Source organism: Lepidochelys kempii, chromosome 4 (genome assembly GCF_965140265.1).
Source record: "Lepidochelys kempii isolate rLepKem1 chromosome 4, rLepKem1.hap2, whole genome shotgun sequence".
NCBI lineage: Eukaryota > Metazoa > Chordata > Testudines > Cheloniidae > Lepidochelys > Lepidochelys kempii.
In genome coordinates this window covers 42181606-42201944 of record NC_133259.1, presented here as the reverse complement: position 1 = coordinate 42201944, position 20339 = coordinate 42181606, and positions in this window count along the sequence as shown.

Below are 20339 nucleotides of genomic sequence, written 5' to 3'. Positions count from 1 at the left end.
CTGGCTCTGCCACAGGCCCTGCCCCCACTCCACCCCTTTCCGCCTCCTCCTCTGAGCCTGCTGTGCCCTCACTCCTCCCCCACCCCCCGCATGCCACAAAACAGCTGATCATGAGGTGCAGGGAGGGAGGGGGAGGTGCTGATCGGCAGGGCTGCTGGTGGGAGGGAAGGGCTGGAGGCGGGGGGGGGAACTGATGGGGGGCTGCTGATGTATTATTGTGGCTCTTTGGCAATGCACATTGGTAAATGCTGGCTCCTTCTCAGGCTCAGGCTGGCCACTCCTGCTCTAGAGAAAGACAGAGGCAACTCAGTATGATTTATACTTCTGGGTTTGAGTTTACTGCATCTAAAATTTCATAGAAAGACTGGTCAAATTGGTCTTAATTTGGATTAACCCTGAACCCTAGCAATACAATTCTACCCATAAAGGGTGATTTAGTGTTCAAAGGCAAGCGTACAGTGAATTGTTTTGTCTCTCGCTATTCCACCCCGACCCTGTGACGATGCAAAGCAAGTAGATATCCACACCATAATGGAGAAACAGCAACTTCTGTAGTAATTTATAGTCAAATGATCCCATTCCCTTGTAATGAAATGAAGGTGCTTATTACGAGATAGAATTTAAAACCCAAAGCTAAGGTAAAAAGCTTTATGGACATAACCAAGAGCTCAAGCATTTTGTACATTAAATCAAGATGGCATGTCACAGTGGCCAAGAACTGGATTCATTTTGGAAGAAAAATGCTGTGAGGGATCACTAGACCATCAATTCTGTCATAATGTTACAAAATGTCTATCTTAAAAGTTCAATTGGCTTTTCCTTCCTACACATGCCTTTAGCAGGAGCCAAGCCGCATCTGTAATCAGTATTCCAGTCACCCTGATACATATAAACCTAAACATTCTCAGTAACAAATAAATGTGTGTGTACATAACAACAGATATTTGCTTAATCACATTTTAACACTACATTTGTAGTCTTCATTGTCTTGTTGTAGATATGAAATATACCAATCATGCACTTGGAATATTACCCTTCTTTCTCTTACATTAGTCTTATACCAGAACAGCTCCACTGATTTTAATTGATTTATGATTTATAATTGGGTATCTGATACAAGAAGCAGGCCCCTTAAAATACAGTAGTTCCACCTTTTGAAAATAGGATGACCCAAAAACCTGTTAACTTTAGAAAAGTTCAGATCCATTTTTGAAATACTATTCCATTGCAAATTAAGAGAAAAATTCTGCCTTTAAATGTCCAACTCCCCATAAAAATCACTGGGAGTAACATTCGCATGTTTGAGGGGGACATATTTCTGTAAAGTTACAAAACGAGACATTACCTAATATAATTAGCAATCAATTTTTAGATGTTTATTTTAAATGCGTAATCAATAGCTTTGAAGACAATACGTTCATTATCTACTGTAGGACTGTAGCACAGGCTACAAATTATAATAGTAACAGTTGCTCAGTTCCTCTAATACTTGGCATTTACCAACAGTTTTTTTTCATCGAAGAAAGGGACACATTCAAGGATGAAGAGATCAAAAAAGTTAGCTCGCATGAAAAATCTGTCTGGTTTGTAAAGAAACACATCACCTTTGACTTTTCTTCTAAATACTTCCATTAAACTGAGAGGCAGAATACTGCTGAGAAGTGTACTACTGCTAAAGGAGAGGTACTTAATGGAGGCAGATTCTTTTGGAATCAAAAGAGAATGAATGCAGTTTGTAGAGTTCTTCACTTAACTACAGAAATGGAGGCTCTTGAATTCTAGCTCTCAAGATTCTTTATTATATTTACTAGCGGTAAATGGATATTGGGGATGCATGAGACTGTGTGGGATGGAATTGAGGGGGCAAAGCTTTGCTAGTACAAAGGAACTTAAGTGTAAAGTAAGATAGTTCAGTATTTGCCTCAAGCAAATTTTGAACTGCATATTCAGTTGTCATTTTTAATATTCTAGTATTAGTTTGTTATACCAATCAAGGAATAGAAACAATTTTTGTAACTTTTGTAACTAACTAGAACACTACACATTTGAAAGTTTGAATATTGACCATGCATTGTGTGTGATATATTAACAAGAAAATAAAACATTTTGAACAAAGTATTAAAAAAAATATGATCTAATCATGAGTATGTCATGAACAGAAAAAAGGAAGCAAAATTCAACAAAGCCATCATATATTGCAAATTACCAGCACAGCTCTAATACATATGTTAACTGCTGAGCAAAATGAAAGGAAGACATGTTCCATAATAAACATCTGACAAAATAGTCTAGTTGCAGCACCAGGGGCAATTATAATTGAGTTTTGGCATACCTATACCAAACACATGTGGTGATAGATTTCAGCCACAAAGTATTCAAAGAAATTTATTACTATGTATTCTATGGAATAGTGCCTTATTAATCAGTGATTACTAGAACTAATCAGGAAGTGCTTCTTGGTAATAAAAAATAAATCAGCCCAAACCATTTTTAATTAGTTCTATTACTAAACTATTCAATTTCAACTATCAAAAACTGAGAAAATTTCTGATCTTGTCTAAAATGTTTCAGTTGCTTCTCCCAAATAATGGGGGGGAAAGTGTTGGAAATGGACATTTACTTGGAAATGTCTGTTTTATTGTACAAGCCATATTATGTCAAAAAGATATTTTAAATGAAAATTGCTGACCAGCATTAATGATTATCATCCTTAAATCATCTCATTTATGCCTTTGTAAAGACAAAGCCAGATAAAGAAGTAGATCAAGGCAAAACACAAATTTGCAATCTTCTGCAAAGTCTTCTTTACTGTAGCTTTCTAGTTAAATGCAGATACAAAACTAATTTGCTCCTTTTTTAAACTTGCTTTTCAATCTTTTGCCTGAACATTTTTATAAATGCCGTCAGAACCCACCCAAACAGTGAATCTTTTTTTCATCTGAATGCTCATTAAGCTCCATAAGAATTTGCCTATGAATGAACAAAAAGAATAAGAACCTTGGGACGTGGGCCATTGAAGGCCTCTTTGTAAGTACCAGTAAGAAGGTTCTTTAGCCAAGTACATCTAACTGTGGGACTACCACCGTAATGGAAAAGATTTCATTTAATACTACACAAATAGGGACCATCTTTAGATTAAGGGCCAAATTCATCCTTGGTGTAATGCTACTGACTTCAATAGATTTACAACCTAGGTCTCAATTTGGCTTGAGTAACCACAGAGCATTTAGAGAAACATGAGGATTCTAATTCTTGCTCTCAATTTGCACATATAACACCCAGTAACATTAATCAAGAGCTATTTGCTTCCCTCAAGAAAGAAATAGATCTTCTAATCACTGGAGACTAATGTAACGTTTTAACCCAGAAACATTTTTTCATCATGATAATGGCATTAGACAATTAGCACTATTAGCCCATGGTAGCTGAATTGATATTCACTGCCAAATAAATGACAGCTGAAGTGACTTTAAGGTTCATTGGTCATAACCAAGCAAAAGTTGACTTACCAACAAGTAAATAAATCTTGCTTTCCAAACTTCTGGGCTATAAAAGGAAGGGTTTAAAGTAGGTGACCTTGCTTTTCTGTATTGAATATACTGTAAAATACTTTTAAATGAATTATTGTGCAAAACCCCAAACTGAAGTTTTTATGTAAATAGCCTGATCTTAATTTATAGCATTCTTATTTATGTAACATTCTAGCTTATTGGCATTTGTCCTATGAATATACTGCTTTGGAAATGATGCACGAGGGTTATAAAACACTGTTTTCCCAATACACAGTTGTAAGAGAAACAGAAAAGAAAGAAAATCTTCATCTCAAAAGATTTGCATGGTAAAAAATATTTTAAATTGAAAAAGAGCATGGGCAGCATGCATTTTCACAGGGTGTACCTACATGGGGCACTCAAGAGCACCACAAATAGACCCCTGCACCTATGTAAAACTGCAGTGAAGCTGATGGGCTTCATGCAGGCATGAATTTTATTATTTATTCTTTATATTACAGAAGTGCGTAGAGGCTCCAACTGAGATTAGGGCTCAGTTGTGCTAGCTATTATACCCACACATATACTGAGATGGCTCTTGCCCTGAAGAGTTGATGTTCTAAAGACACAAATGGCGATGGGGGCAACAGAGGCATAGAAAGGGGAAGTGACTTGCCCATGGTCACATGGCAGATCAGTGGAAGAGTGGGGAGGACAACCTATGTCTAATATACCCTGTCCAGTGCCTATGCACTAGGTGGTAATGCTTCCCCTGGATCTCATTGCAGGACTGAAGATTAAAAAGCAAGACCTTCTGATTCAGACTAACAAAAAACGTGCTTTGACTTTTAGTGATGTGAACCAAAATGATGGTGGATCCAATTCTGTTCCCATTGAAAGCAATAGGGATTGTATTATTGCCTTGTGAGGGAATCAGAGTAACAGCCGTGTTAGTCTGTATTCGCAAAAAGAAAAGGAGTACTTGTGGCACCTTAGAGACTAACCAATTTGAGCTCATGCTCAAATAAATTGGTTAGTCTCTAAGGTGCCACAAGTACTCCTTTTCTTTTTGTGAGGGAATAAAATTGAGCCCAGTATGTTTCCGTCAAAAAAGTAACCAGTCACTGATTCTGCTGTGACTTTGTTGCACTTCTTTTTGATCATAAAATGCCAGCGATATTTGTTTAAGAAGGAGCATGATACTGTGGTGTAAAGTTTCCTAAAATGTGAGTTATAATTTAGAGGAAAATATTATCGATTCCAGGTAGATAGCATACTTTTTTATTAAGGAAGTGAAGAATGCTCTTCTATTCATGTAATGAATATCTTAGTCTAATCTTTGAATCCTTTTTTCTTTTATACATTGGGCCCCCTCTCTAATGGGGGGTAAACTCCAGCAATCAGGCATGCCTAGATGCGGGGCGGGGGGGGGGAGGGGTTGAAGGTGTTCCCATGCCAAGTAATAATAATTATAAAAAAGTTATATCTCCCCAAAGAATAGAGGCTTAACTTTTATACTGTCAAGTTATGCATGATTTGTCGACAGCAGTTAACTCATCAACAAAAATGTAATTAATTAGTATTTCAATTTCCCAACATGTGAAACCACATACATTCATAGGATATATAAAAAAAGCCACGGCAACATAATGAGCAGTAAAACACTAAAACATATTTTAAACCAAGAAAAAGAGGCAGATGATGTAAACACTGGCCAAGGAATAAGAGAAAGCTGAGAAAAAAGAATGAACAAAATTATCTATATTTAAAAAAGAAAATCCTCCTAAGAGCCCATTACCAACATGTCATCAACATGAAGTGAATCAGTTCACACCTATACAATATATAGACAGACTGATGGTTCTTTAAATTAGTTTACACACACAATGTGTGCACATGCCTTAACTGAATCACATAATATTATTGTAGGACTTGTCTTTCTATCCTTTTTGCTCCCTTTGTGTTTATTTCCCTTGCTGGTTGAGTCACATCTAAAATCATGTTGTAAGCTCTTTGGGGCAAATAACAGAAAACTAAAAGATCAAGGAAAGTGTCTAATATGGCCTTGGGTACTGTCGACATAATAAATGATAAAAACCAGAGCAACAGTCTGATATTGCTCCTTTGCTTACTGAACCCCATATATACTTACAAAATGAGACCCTTATACATCTGGCAGAATAAGACAGCTACAATATTACATGTATAAGGCTAAGATTTTGTCACAGATATTTTTAGTAAAAGTCAGGGACAGGTCACAGGCAAAAAATAAAAATTCATGAAAGCCCTGACCTGTCCCTGACTTTTACTAAAAATATCCCTGACAAAATGGGGATCTGTGGGTCTCCACACCCCGTGGGAACTGGGACCTGCAGGGTACGCCTGGCATCTGCACCTGCAGGGGCCCACAGTGGCTGAGAGCTTGGGGGTTCCCCTGCTGCGGCCAGGAGCTCAGAACTTGCAGCTCTGGGAGATGCCAGAGACAGTGGGGGTACCCCAGAGTTCCCTGACCCCACGGACAGCAGGGGACCCTGCAGCTCCCGACCACCTCAGGCTGAAGTCACAGAGGTATCTGAAAATCATGGATTCCATGACTTCCATGACTAAACTGTAGCCTTATGCATGTACAATGCTGCATGAAACTCATTTCATCTTCACACTAAAGGGCCTTCTAGTGCATGGGGCTTGTCAAGGGCCCTCTAGTGCATGGGGCTTGATTATTCAAATTCATGTACTTATCTTTAACAACAAGAGTGTTACCTCAATTTCCCTAGAAACCAACCCAGGGTTACACTTATATTGGTTTTAATAAATGCTGCTATTGGATCAAACAGAAAAGGGATGGAGCTTATTCATGCATGCACATGTTCAGCATATTCAGACCCTCATGCACCCACACACTCACGCAGGCAGAGAGTTACCGGAGACAGCAGAGAAAGCCGAGAAGCCGAAGCATAGTAGATCTGGTGTGTACACCTGCAGTCACAGATCCAGGCCGACGAGCAGGTCAAGAAATAGCGGGCTTGTGTGTGTGCCTTCTTCCTTTTACTGGAACTGGGAAGCTCCCATCACATACACTGAGTTTTCCTTTTGTGTCCCTCACCGAGAAGCATTCCCAGACCTCATTCTTTTCACGCATACCGGGTTCTTCTTTTCTTTACAATACCCCATGATTGCCTTCTCAGGGCAGATTACATCAGACACCCTTGTCTCCTGTCTCCGGCTCTTTTCTCCTTGCAGTTCCTCTCTGCCGAGTCCCACATACAATCCCTTGTTCACATTCTCCCTGATCCTGCGATGGAATGTTACAAAACTTGGAGGTTATACAAATGTTAACTGAAAAGGTTACAAAGCTTGCAAAAGTTACAAAATTTAAAAGGCTATGTTAACAATGACTAAAAGTTACAAAGTTTGCAAAAGGTTACAGAACTTAATGATCGCACTAGCAATGACTGAAAAGTTACAAATATTACAATCGCATTCTACTGGATTGAGCGCAGGCTTTACACAACAAACAGTAATCCCATTGTCCCAGAATCAGCAAAGCCCTTAGGCGTGTGCTGAACTTTAAGTGTATGCTTAAGTATTTTCAGGATTAGTCTTCATTTTCATTTCAATTCCCTTTTTTCAAACAACCTTGTGATATGTCTTGTAATTCCCAAGTATTAATATTTCATTTCCCTTCATAAATCTACTAATTTCTTAGGCTCTTTCCCTACTTCTATACATCTGACACATATTGGTAAAGGAAAATTGCTGAACGGGGTAATACATTGATCAGAATCTCATAATCATTCAATGAAAATCCTTCTCCTGCTAGACAGGCACCAGAGCAGAGGTTGGGTTATCATGGGACTCCACAACTGAATTATCTGTCTTCTATGCATTTCAGATCTGAGTTTTCCCACCACATTAACAGTTTTCATATAGAATTTCCATTTTTTAAATTTTAAGGGAAAAACAGATGAAAAAACTAAATAGATGCATTCCCAATCCACAGAGTGGGACCTAAACCCATTTCCTGTCCCAACCCAATGGGCCTGAGATGTTTCCCTCCACTCTGAATACACATCTAATGAAACTGTGTCATAATTACACTATTGTTTCTGAATGCAAAATTAGACAGATTAGTAGGAATATCTTTTTCCAGTCAATAACCCAACCATTCACTGCAGTTTTGTTCTTCTGAGGAATTTGCATTTGCATGGATGGCTTGTGTGTATGTGTGTGTGTGTGTTGTACTTTAGCACCTTCCTCTGCTGATAAAATAGTCAATAGGGTTATTTTGGTTGATTTTCTTGAGGGGTTTGATTTTTGCAACATTATCTTTGCCTTAACAGGCAGATCTGACTTGCTCAGATCCTCCTAACATCTCCAAATATTAAACTGCTCATAGAAAATTCTATTTTAAACTTCACCTTAAAGTGCTTTGAAAAACAAAAACAAAACAAAACATACTCCCAGAACTTCCACAGATTCTCATTCACCATCCTCAGAGAACCTCCTGTCTTTTAGCCTCTTTCTCTTTTTCAGGGGCACCTTTGAAAAAGCTACGGTTTAATCTCCTGCAACCTCCAGACACCATTGATACAATTCCCTTCTAGTACTTTCTGGGTGGGGCTTTACCACTTTTTGTGGGCAAGTTTCTTTGACTCCCCCCGTCAACAGTCAGGAGCATGAATGATATTCTACTACTCTGAACCCACCTTTCCAATAGGTAGCTAGCCCAAAGGCTCAAACCTAAACATGTCTTTTTTCTTATGATCACAATTTCTTATGCCTGCTTATGCACTTCTTATGCACTCTTAAACAGCAATGCCAAATCTTTTACAAATGGTTATCACTAAGAATCTCCTTTTCTTTTAACTTTCACTTATAATCTTTTAAAATAATCACGTGAACATCTCTTACAAATATACACTTCACCACTCTCCGACTAACCCTCACTGTTTCTGTCCCCAGTGGCACCTTCTGGATGTACTTTGTCGTTGTATAAATCATACACAGTGAGGAGGCCCCCAATCCCTAAACTGACTGCTTAAACGATGGGGATTAGGTGTGTCAGACCAACTCAGCCATCAGATCCTGGGAAAGAAAGTTGTTCCACTGCAAAGGCCTGTTTTAATTCCCTTCCTCCAAGAGTCTGGCAGACTATAAATGGGAGGGGAGCAGGCAGAAATAATGCTCCATCAGTCATTGTGCAGTGCTGTGTTCTGTTCTATTGCCCTAGCTCTAGCCAACAGGCACGCTACATATTTCTCCAAAGATTAGTGCTTTAAAAAAAAAAAAAGAAACCATACAACAACCCCAAATAAGGCTTTGCACAGCTCCCAAAAGTCAGACCATTCTTAATGAACCTATCCCCTCCTTCCTTTCCTCATGAAGCTTTAAACTCATGTTCTGATGCACTGCAGTGCCTAATGAAAGAAAAGGATACTTTTGTTGTTTAGTGTTTTAGAAATTAATGATAGATTCGGCAATAAGCACATTTGAGAAGATTTCATTCCAACCAGACCTCAGAAGCTCATCCATCCCTGTGTATAAACAGATCTCTTTGGTTCTATGGGAAACTAAACAGTCTCAGCACTCTTGGGCTCTCTATCTTAGGCTGACTCAACCCTTCCATAGAGGGGACAGGAGGAGATGCAGACAGATACTTTTTAAAACTGCCCTCTCTGCCCACTTAGCATTTAGGTATTTTAGATTCCAATTAAGCAGAAAAAGAATGATCCTGCCATCTCTAGGTGACAGAGAGGGAATGGATCCACAGTTTGCAACTCCAGCTACGCCTGTAGTTTGAAGCAGTTTGCTTATAGCCTGAAGCAGCACCCATAAACCTGTCCCCATTATGAGCTGGTTTGATAGTTTTTCTCCCATTATGTGCTGCTTTGACAGTTCTTCCCCATTAATTTGTCCCCTAGGTTGAAGTAGTTGTAAAATCAGAATGCTCTGGCCCCAGTTTGTTCTAGTTGGTAGAAAAAGCAAAGCCGCAAGTAGTGTCCAGAACTGCTGTTCTAACGGTTTTTGAAGATGCAATGCAATGCCTTATCAGCTATCCTATTTTAACCTCAATGACAGTCTGCATAGACAATTGGCAACCAGGCAAGGGAATCTGAACACTTAAGATACAGTTCTATCATGACTGAAATGTAGTTTGATTACAAACATTATATGAGCAAATGAAGATGTCCTCCCTTTGTTAGTGCCCCTTTGCCCAAACTGCAAAAGGCTTTCTTCAACTAGCCTAACAAAAGAGTTGGGGAGGGAGCCTGCATTCATCATTCCTCTCCCAAACCCCTACCATTTTATTTCTCTTCCCTATGCATGCCTTGAACTGCTTTATAATCTCTGTTGGAACAGTCTGGGAGGGGCTTCTTCACATTCCCCAGCAAAGATTGTGTTGATGAGCCGTTAACCTTCATTAGTAGATTACATGCAGCCAGATTGACAGGTGGCTCCACTCACCTGCAATACAGGTAGCTGCTGACAAGGGTATCTTGCTGTTTGGGCAAGAGGTTTTTTTAACCCTATTCTTGCCAATTCCTGCCAGTAGTGCATTCACCTGCCTCACAATCTAAAAAAAGAAAGAAACCTAAAGCAGACTACTTAATTTTATTATTAATTATTATTACTTATTTAATTAACATTTTTTACTTAGCTCACGTTAGCAATTTTAAAAAAATGATCACCCCTGAAAACTTTCATAAGGTGTTGCAATTTTCTGTAATTGCAGCATTGCTTTGATGTCTCTTTTAAAGTAATTTCAAAGCAAAAGGGACTAAAGCCAGATTCACATAGGTACTGAGGTACTTCACTCCCATTGATTTCAAAGTATTCCATGCAAGTCAACGTGCAAGATTAGTGCCTGGGAGCTCTAAGCATTAAGACCCAATTCTGAAAACTGTTACTCACATGATTAACTTTAAGCATGTGTACTGTCCCATTGGCTATGCCAAGACTGCTCATGTGCATAAGCTCACAGAATCAGGGTAGATGTTTGTAATACTGACTGCCATAGGCTCAGATTTCAGCTTGTGCTGACTGAGACCTTTAACTTTCTGATGTAGAATCCCAGTGTCTTAAAATTCTGCTTGTCCTGCAGGCAGAGAGCATCTTATAGTTTTACAGGAAGTCAATGGAATTTACTTTTCAGAGTACTGAGTATTTAAAACATCAGAATACCCACTAGGTATTCGGATGCTTCAAGAATAAATGCAATACTGTATACCTTACAGCCCAGGTCCTCCAAAGGAGACTTTTGAAATTCTTCTGAGACTAGATTTAAAAGCCCACAGCATTTCATAAGCAGTGGGGTTTTTCCAGGGTGGAACTTGCTTACTGGTTGCCTTCCTTCACATCAGAAGTGGCTGTGTATATATTTTGTGAATATATCGGAGATCCTTCAAGATGAAGGGAGCTGCGTTTATGTAAAATATTACTGTTTGGAAATTTGCTTGAGGCTGATGTGCTCAGGGCAATATTCAGAGGTGTCAGAACTGAAGAAGTATCCAAACTGCAAGCCGTGGGTTTACATATTCTCCTGACTTCATCCACACATTATGTTAATGTTTTTTGAATTATGGAATGCAGACAGGCTATCTATCTTCAGCTTGTGAGATATACAGTCTGAGGCTATTTTGTATGGAGCAAAGTATAACAGTGCCTGTCTCATATCTCCTTCAAACTAACATACTAGGAATGCAAAAAGAATGAGAAAAGATTTAATAGCAGGCCCTGTAGTTCATAGAGAAGAAAACCTGCATTTCAAACAGCGAAAAAATAAATAAATAACAATAATCACTATTACTTTCTTTGACATTGCCAAATGGTTCTCTTTGTAGGTTGTTCCAATCTATAATGTTAATGGTTTCACATTACAGTAATGTTATATATAAAAAATAATAAAAAAACCCACACACACACACAAAAAGCCTTGCAGGCCAAATTCTAAAATGAAAAAAAAAAAATCCTTTCAAGGCTTTCTCCACCATGGAAATCCCAAGGATATGGTGATCAGTGTAAAGCACAGTATTCATTCTTTGCCATTTATTATATATATATTTTATTACATTAACCCAATGTTTCTCAAACCTCTGACAGTGTGTACCATTATCTCACAAATGTTGGCTAAGGCCCTGCTCTTGCATGGGATTCACTAGTGCAGACCCCTGCAGCTATGCAGATTCTCATTGACGTTAATCCCATCTACGCTAGCCAGTCCCAATGCAGGGCCTAAGTGAATATCATAAACAGGAATGTAGGAATTCCCATGATGGATCAGAACAGCAGCTCACCTCGTCCAGTATCCTGTCTCTGACATTCGCCAGTAGGGGTATGTCTATACTGCAATTAAAACCTGAGGCTGGCCTGTGCCAGCTGACTCAGGCTAAGGGGGCTGTTTAATTGTAGTGTAGATGTTCAGGCTTGGGCTGGAGCCTGGTCTCTAGGACTCTGGGAGGTGAAAGAGTCCCAGAGCTCAGGCTGAAGCCCGAACCCGAATGTCTACACTGCAATTAAACAGCCCCTTTGCCCAAGCCCCACAAGCCCAAGTGAGCTGGCGCAGGCCAGCCATGGGTGTCTAATAGCACTGCAGACATAACCTAAGAGATGCTTCAAAGGAAAGTGCAAGAAACTACATTGTGCACCACTATAGAAAAGGTGGCCAATATGGAAATTTCTTCGTAACTCCCATCATGTTATGTTTGGTTTATGCTGTGAAGTGTGAGGGGTTATATCCCTTATATAAATAATTTAGAAATATTCAAAACTTAGCATATATATATATGATGCTATCCAATGTAATTGTGGCTGTTCTGATTATCTACATGAATATCTCATTTTTTAAATCCTTCTAAGTTCTTTACTTCAATGATATCTTGTGGTAATGAGTTCCACAGGTTATTTATGTCCTGTAAAAATGTATTTATTATTATTAGCTTTAAAATTTGCTGTCTTTCAGTTTAATTGAATGTTCATTTCAAAACAGGAAAAGTAGGAATTTTGATTTACCTTCTCTATACTATTAATTTTTAGAAACAAAATAGTAAAAACATTTTCTTTGAGTATCGACATGCACTTTCTGAAAAATATGGAGACAGGATTTATAGTTTTATGTTGTAATTTAGAAGCAATGTGATATGGCTGTGAAAAAAGCTAATGCGGTCTTGGGATGCATCAGGAGAGGTATTTCCAGTAGGGACAAGGAGGTTTTAGTACCATTATATAAGGCACTGGTGAGACCTCACCTGGAATACTGTGTGCAGTTCTGGTCTCCCATGTTTAAGAAGGATGAATTCAAACTGGAACAGGTACAGAGAAGGGCTACTAGGATGATCCGAGGAATGGAAAACTTGTCTTATGAAAGGAGACTCAAGGAGCTTGGCTTGTTTAGCCTAACTAAAAGAAGGTTGAGGGGAGATATGATTGCTCTCTATAAATATATCAGAGGGATAAATACCGGAGAGGGAGAGGAATTATTTAAGCTCAGTACCAATGTGGACACAAGAACAAATGGATATAAACTGGTCATTGGGAAGTTTAGACTTGAAATTAGATAAAGGTTTCTAACCATCAGAGAGTGAAGTTTTGGAATAGCCTTCTAAGGGAAGCAGTGGGGAAAAAAAGATCTATCTGGCTTTAAGATTAAACTCGATAAGTTTATGGAGGAGATGGTATGATGGGATAACATGCTTTTGGTAATTAACTATTCATGGTAAATAGGCCCAATGGTCTGTGATGGGATATTAGATGGGGTGGGATCTGAGTTACCCAGGAAAGAATTTTCTGTAGTATCTAGCTGGTGAATCTTGCCCATATGCTCAGGGTTCAGCTGATCGCCATATTTGGGGTTGGGAATGAATTTTCCTCCAGGGCAGATTGGAAGAGGCCCTGGAGTTTTTTCACCTTCCTCTGTAGCATGGGGCACGGGTCACTTGCTGGAGGATTCTCTGCTCCTTGAAGTCTTTAAACCACAGTTTGAGGACTTCAATAGCTCAGACATAGGTGAGAGGTTTCTCGCAGGAGTGGCTGGGTGAAATTCTGTGGCCTGCGTTGTGCAGGAGGTCGGACTAGATGATCATAATGGTCCCTTCTGACCTTAGTATCTATGAATCTATGAATCTATAAGCATGTAGACAATTTAATGTAATAGTGCTGCATCCCCATATCACCAGCATTATTTATACACCCTCCAACTATACTTATTCTACCAGTGGAGTACTGTTTTTCAGTAGAGAATTAAACGTATTGGTATCCCAGTGCCCTTTGTTTCCTCCAATTTCTGCTTTGGAGGCTCCCTCACTTCTTTACTCCTGTCTGTTCTTTCCAGTACTAGCTATTACAAGGCATCGTAGGACACTGAAAATACCAGATAAGTTCAATCCCATAGTAATTTAAGTTTGCCTATTTGTATCTTTCAAATAATTAAGAGTGTGTAGAATATAAAGTTAGTATACTGTGTATATCTTCATGTACATAAATATACTGAAACAGTTTCTTATACCTGGTTTTCAGAAAAGATAGATCTGGTTGTATAAAATGACTCACTGCTTTTCTTGAACAGTAGCAGAAGCTTTTTTAGAATCTTAAAAATACCACATACCACATATTAGACATTAGAAATAGCCAGTTTAAACATTTTTATTTGTTTTTGTGTGGCGGGAAACCTAACTTGCTAATGTTTTATAGTTATAGCCATCCAACAAATGCACCCAAAATGAGATTAGACTAAGTGAAACTCTTTAAAAGAAACATTACAGAAATTAGCTTTGGTTCTATCTTTCTCTTATATCATTCCAGCCATTATGGTGGTTTCCCTACTCAGATCAAAGCTAAAAAACCAAAATCTTGTGTCTGCTGCATCTGAAGAATTATTGTACAAAGCCAAACCCATACCAGTGTAGAATTTAACAAAGAGTACCGACAGGACTGGCAACATTAGATGGTCTGTATGTTTTACTGGGATGTTAAATCCAGATGAAAGCCTCTCTTTATCCCACGTTTTAGAGGTTTAGTTAAAGCACATGTACTTTACATTACCTATTACATATGACACAAAATATTTGCCTGATTTTCATTAGGCCAACTTTACTCAAACATCATTTGGAAACTAAAATTAGATCAGAATACAAAAAAGACATATACATTTAAGTAATATTAAAATGTGGTTCTGCTCTGAAAAGTGAGTCTGTACAAATGGTTGTGATAGGGCTCTCAGTGGCCAGGCAGCCTAGTGGTTGGTTAGAGGGGCTGTAGGGGGACCGACCCCTCCTTCCCCCTCAGGTCCTGGCCCAGGATCCTGTGTTGCTCAACCTCTAAACAGGGGAGATGGATCTTTCTCCCAGCTGTTCAGGGCCTGTTTTCCTGGCCTGCTCCCTATGCAAGTCCTTTTAGTTTGGGGCGTAGCCCCACTAGTCCAGTTGGGGCTTCTCTGTAGGTTCCCCTTGGGCAGGGAAAACTTTCTTGCCTCCAGTGGCTGTGTTGGCAGGGAGGTTGCAGGTCTGAGCCTTCAGGCAATCATATAGACAGCTCCTGCCTCTTCGCCAGTCAGCCCCTGACTGAGCCAGGCTGCCTTCTTCTCCCCCCCCCCCCCCCAGAGGCCTGGCATTGGCTGCAGGTATACCAGGGTGGGGCTAGCTGAACCCACAGGTGTTCCTTAACTCCTATTGTGTCCTGCTGCAGTCTCTCTGCTCCTTCACGATGGCGTTATGGGATTCCATGTTTAATGTCTCCCAGCACCTTCCACATCAAATTTGCTCAGTTTACAAGAAAGAACAGGTAGGACCAAATCTCCATATGGTGTAAATCAGCACAGCTTCACTGAAACCAGTGGAGTTACACCAACTATCACTCTGGTGTAAGATTCATGATTTTTCTAACTGCTGGCCTGCAAAATCATCCTGGTTGTGTAGTTTGGATAATGCATCTTCATGAGTAATAAAGATCCTGTGATCATAACTTAGTTAACATAATTCTAGTAATGATGTGCTCATGCATGATGCATGAGAAACCTTTTCATATGCTGGAGTATTAAACTCTTTGGGGAAGGATCATCTTTTCATCATGTGTGTTTGTACAGCATCTAGCGCAATCCCTGATTTGAGCATTTAGGAGCTACTGTCATGCAATAAATAAATAACAATAACAAATCTCAGAAGAGAATCCTACTCAATCGCCTATAGCTCTGCACTGTTACAGGAGGAAATAGTATGTAAGCCTTTAAGGTAAGCAGATATAAATTATATTACCACTGGGGGCAGATCTGTTCAGTAAGAAGTTGCCATTTTAAAAAATGTCACTACTGTGACCACAGTAACCATGTTTCCATGCCACCTCCTTTGAACAATTGTGTACCCTGCTCAATCTAATACCATGTCCTCCTTGAGCTAATCCATTAGATACCTACACTTCCTCAGTCAAATCCCACCTTTTGACTCATTTCTACTGTGATGCCTACAAGAAATCAGCCAAGGATGGTATGACCGGGGTCCCAGTGGGGGCCAGCTGTGGTCACTCAGTTAGGGTGAACTGCAAAGAATGGGGCAGCCAAACCCCAAAAAACTGGTGGATATTCCAATATTTATATTTACCAAACCAGTATAAAACAGCTTCTTTATTACCTTACTGATTACTCAGAAGTCCAAACAACACAGTTCCCTTTAAAGTGATCCAGCCTCAGGCCTCCATGCAGGTACCTAAGTCAAATATGATGATTTCTGAAAATCTTATTTCATCATATAAAAGAAAAGGCTCTACCAATCCCAAAGGATTGGACACATTACCTCACAGGTTATTGAATATTCCAGATCTTACCCAAATACGTGCTACTGACAATTCTTATTAGCTAAACTAATATTTATTAAAAAACAAAAGAGAGAGACTATGGTTAAAAGATCAATATACTTACAGACATGAGTTCAATTCACTGCGGTTCAGATTCATAGCAGAGATGGCGAGCTTTGTAGTTGCAAAGAGTTCTTCAAGAAATAGTTCATGACTATAGTCCAATGTCTAAATATTATATTCAGGGCATATCAGCATAACTGGGACATTAGTCTTGTGATTCAAACTTTCCCCGATGAAGCTTAAGCGAATCTGTGATGTCAGAATCAGGACCCCAGGATCTTTTATACAATTTCATGTCCTCTTTGACAAGTTGGGAGTTCCTCTGGGAACACAAGGTAACTAGGGTGACTTTGAAGGAGGTACATCACCGGTATTTAGCTAGGGCAGCGTTTCCCAAACTTGGGACATCGCTTGTTCAGGGAAAGGCCCTGGCGGGCCGGGCCAGTTTGTTTACCTGCCTTTGAGTCCCTCAGCCTGCGCTGCTTCCCACAGTCCCCATTGGCCTGCAGTGGCGAACCACAGCCAGTGGAAGCCGCGGTCGGCCGAACCTGCAGACGTGGCAGGTAAACAAACGGGCCGGGCCCGCCGGGGGCTTTCTCTGAACAAGTGGCGTCCCAAGTTTGGGAAACACTGAGCTATAGAATTAACATAAGGCAATTTGCTTGTTCTTCCACCATTCACAGTATATTTCAAAGAGAGATGAATACTGAGATATCCCATGTTTATAATTAATTTAAGGAATAGAATATCAGGGTTGGAAGGGACCTCATGAGGTCATCTAGTCCAACCCCCTGCTCAAAGCAGGGCCAATCCCCAATTTTTGCCCCAGATCCCTAAATGGCCCCCTCAAGGATTGAGCTCTCAACTGTGGGTTTAGTAGGCCAATGCTCAAACCACTGAGCTATCCCTTCTGCCCATGTGAGGATGTTCTTTTGATCTCTGAACTATCAAAATACAGCATAGACAGGGACTGTTGATTACACTGTCAACCCTAGTCATACATATGTAAATACACAAAAACACAAACATTATCCCTCCACATGTCCTTTGAGGGTTATTTATTTTGCAGGATGTTTAACCCTTTCTGACCACGTGTCACAGATAGTTAGTTTGTGTGACACTTAGGAGTAGCTGTAAGGTAAGGCTGGTGTTGCCGAGTAGGGTACATTGATTACTGTCTAGTGCATGAAAGCTTTAAAGGCAGATAAAGCAGCTAGAATTCTGAACAGCAGTAGCTGGGGCTGTGGACAGCCACTTCAACACCACTCCAGATAGCCCCTGATCTTAAAGACATGATAAGGCCCATAATTAATCAACCAGCTGAATCAAGGTAAAAGGCATTGCATGTCCACACTAGGAAAAAGATCACAGTCTGATTCTAAATTCATCTCAGACCATTTTGATAGCATGGGCAAGCATATTGATCAGTGCTCAGCCCTTAATTTGCAAATTACTAAACTGATTTATTTAATTGTTAATAAAATGTATTCCCAAACTTTTTGTGCTGCCAGCCTGGATGCAGAAGTGATTTTTTTTTTTTAACAGAGAGATTATAATTGCTCCTGAAAGCAGGGAAGTTAGAACTGAAATGTTGACATACCATTAACGGCTACATAATGAAAGAATTATTTTTGATTAGGCTTGGAATTCAGACCTAATCAATAGTTATACTTAGATCTATAGGATAATTAATAAAACACAAAATGAAAGAAAATGATAATTCTGCTGGGAAGGAATCAAATTCAATTAGCTTGTTATATATAGCATAATAATTAGGACCATTTGAATTGCTGGCAGATCTTTCTTTTTCGTCTTTCTCGCTCCCTTTGCCTGCTTTCTTTTTAGCTCCTTTTAAAAGACGATCAAAGCCCATCCAGCTGAATGGATGCTAATGGTCCATGCACTCATTTGAAAAGCTGCAAGTCCCTAAGATCTGCACATAGGATTTTTTTCTTCAGAAAAGTGTCCGATATAAAGTGTATTTGACACCATTAGCAGGAATTATGTCTGCTTTACTAACAAAACAAGCCCATTTTAACATTTTCAAAGCAGTGACTAAACTGTGAGTTACATAACCTTTTTGATCCTTTTACAGAATAGGTAGTTTGAAGTGGAGATTTGCCATAGAGTTAATGAGTCTCTTCCTCATGCATATGCACCTTCTCTAGCATTGTACACAGTAATAAATATGTGCCCAAGCCTCCCACATCAGCTTGGGAAAAATGACTAAACCCTCTTGTTTGGGAGGATGTAATCCTGGCAGGTGGGAGGTGTTGCAGTTTCAGTTTAGTTGTAATACAATTATTAGAGTTCTACAGCCAGATAAAGACATCACCAAGTACTTCACCTTCACTCTCCAAAGAGACCTAAAAATCGAGTGTAGCTATACATGCATATTGCACTGATATGGAACCACACTATTAGGACCTAATCCTGAGACTCCATAGTCACACAAGCAGTCCTTACTAATGCAAATAGTCTTATTGATTTCTAAAAGATTTTTTGCATTTTTTAAAATGTGCATTATAGCACAGTTCCCAGATGAGAGAAGAGCCCCATTGTAGTAGACATCCTACAAATACATTTTAAGAGAATACAATGTAAACCGGCATATGGAGCTGATCCAATGCCCAGTGACATCAGTGCAAAGACTCTCATTAACTTCAACAGAATTTGGATTAGGTCTGGTTTGCATGAGTAAGGGTTGGCAGAATTGGACTATTTGTAGTACTGCCTCTGAAACTCACTGCAACATACATATAGTAAAACCTTAGATAACTTATAACCCTACCACTATGACTAGCTGAGCCTCAAAAGTTTATTTGAGTTTGGGTTGGGATATGAAAAGGCAGCTGAAAGATTGGGCATTTCTTCAGATCTTATCAGAATTAATATGAACCTTTTTGGGAGATCTAGTTTTGGTTTCAATTTGGTTAGAAATACAATAACTCCTCACTTAACGTTGTAGTTATGTTCCTGAAAAATCTGACTTTAAGTGAAACCATGTTAAGCAAATCCAATTTCCTCATAAGAATGAATGTAAATGGGGGGTGGGGGGGTGGTAGGTTCCAGGGAAATTTTTTTTTGCCATACAGTACAGTACTATAGTTGGGAGGTGCCCCCACCTTACCCCACATGGGCACAGCCCACTGGCACTGGAGACAATGAGGCAGACAAGGAGGCTGAAGGTGCTGTAGGCTAAGAGAAGTACGGTGTGCAGTAGCAGCAGCAGCTTCCTCTACTCTGCAAGCACCATGGGCGGGGGGCTCAACCCTCGGCCCACCCACTACACCCCTTCCCCCAAGCCCCCACCCTTAACCTGCCTCTTCTTCCCCTCCCCCCTTCCCCTTTCCTCCTCATGCTGCGTCCTCTTTCCTCCTCACTCCTGCCTGCGGCAATCAGCTGGCTTGCGGCGTTTGGGAGGCAGGGGAGGGAAGGGGAGCCTGCATGCCGAGTCCTCGCTCCCCCACCCCCGAACGCTGCAAGTCAGCTGATTGCCATAGGCAGGAGGTGGGGGGTGGAGGGGCAAGGCGCTGATCCGTGGGTCTGCCAGTGGCTGGGAGGCACTGTGAGGTGGGGGGGCATAAAGGAGCTGATAGGAGGACTGCCGGCTGTGGACAAAGCAGGCAGCCAAATGACGTTATAGCGAAGCATTGCACAATTTTAAATGGAGCATGTTCTGTAACTGAGCAGGGACCTAAGATCGAAACAAAGGTTAAGTGAGAGGACGTTAAGTGGGGAGTTACTGTACTGAAAGAGAAGCTCTGACTGCTCTCCTGCTGGAAACTAGTATGCATAGAGATGAAACATGAAGAGTTACTTTTTTTTAAATAAGCAAATTTCTTAGATATAAATAAAATAAAGGGAGTGTGAGGGACAGTCACGTGGGACATTTTGGAGAAAAGATTGCTGTCACTTCTTTTTTTCTCCAAATTAGTCAGCTTATTTCATTTTACAATACCCTGCAAACACACATACATACAGTGGGCCAAGTTCTGCTGGCAC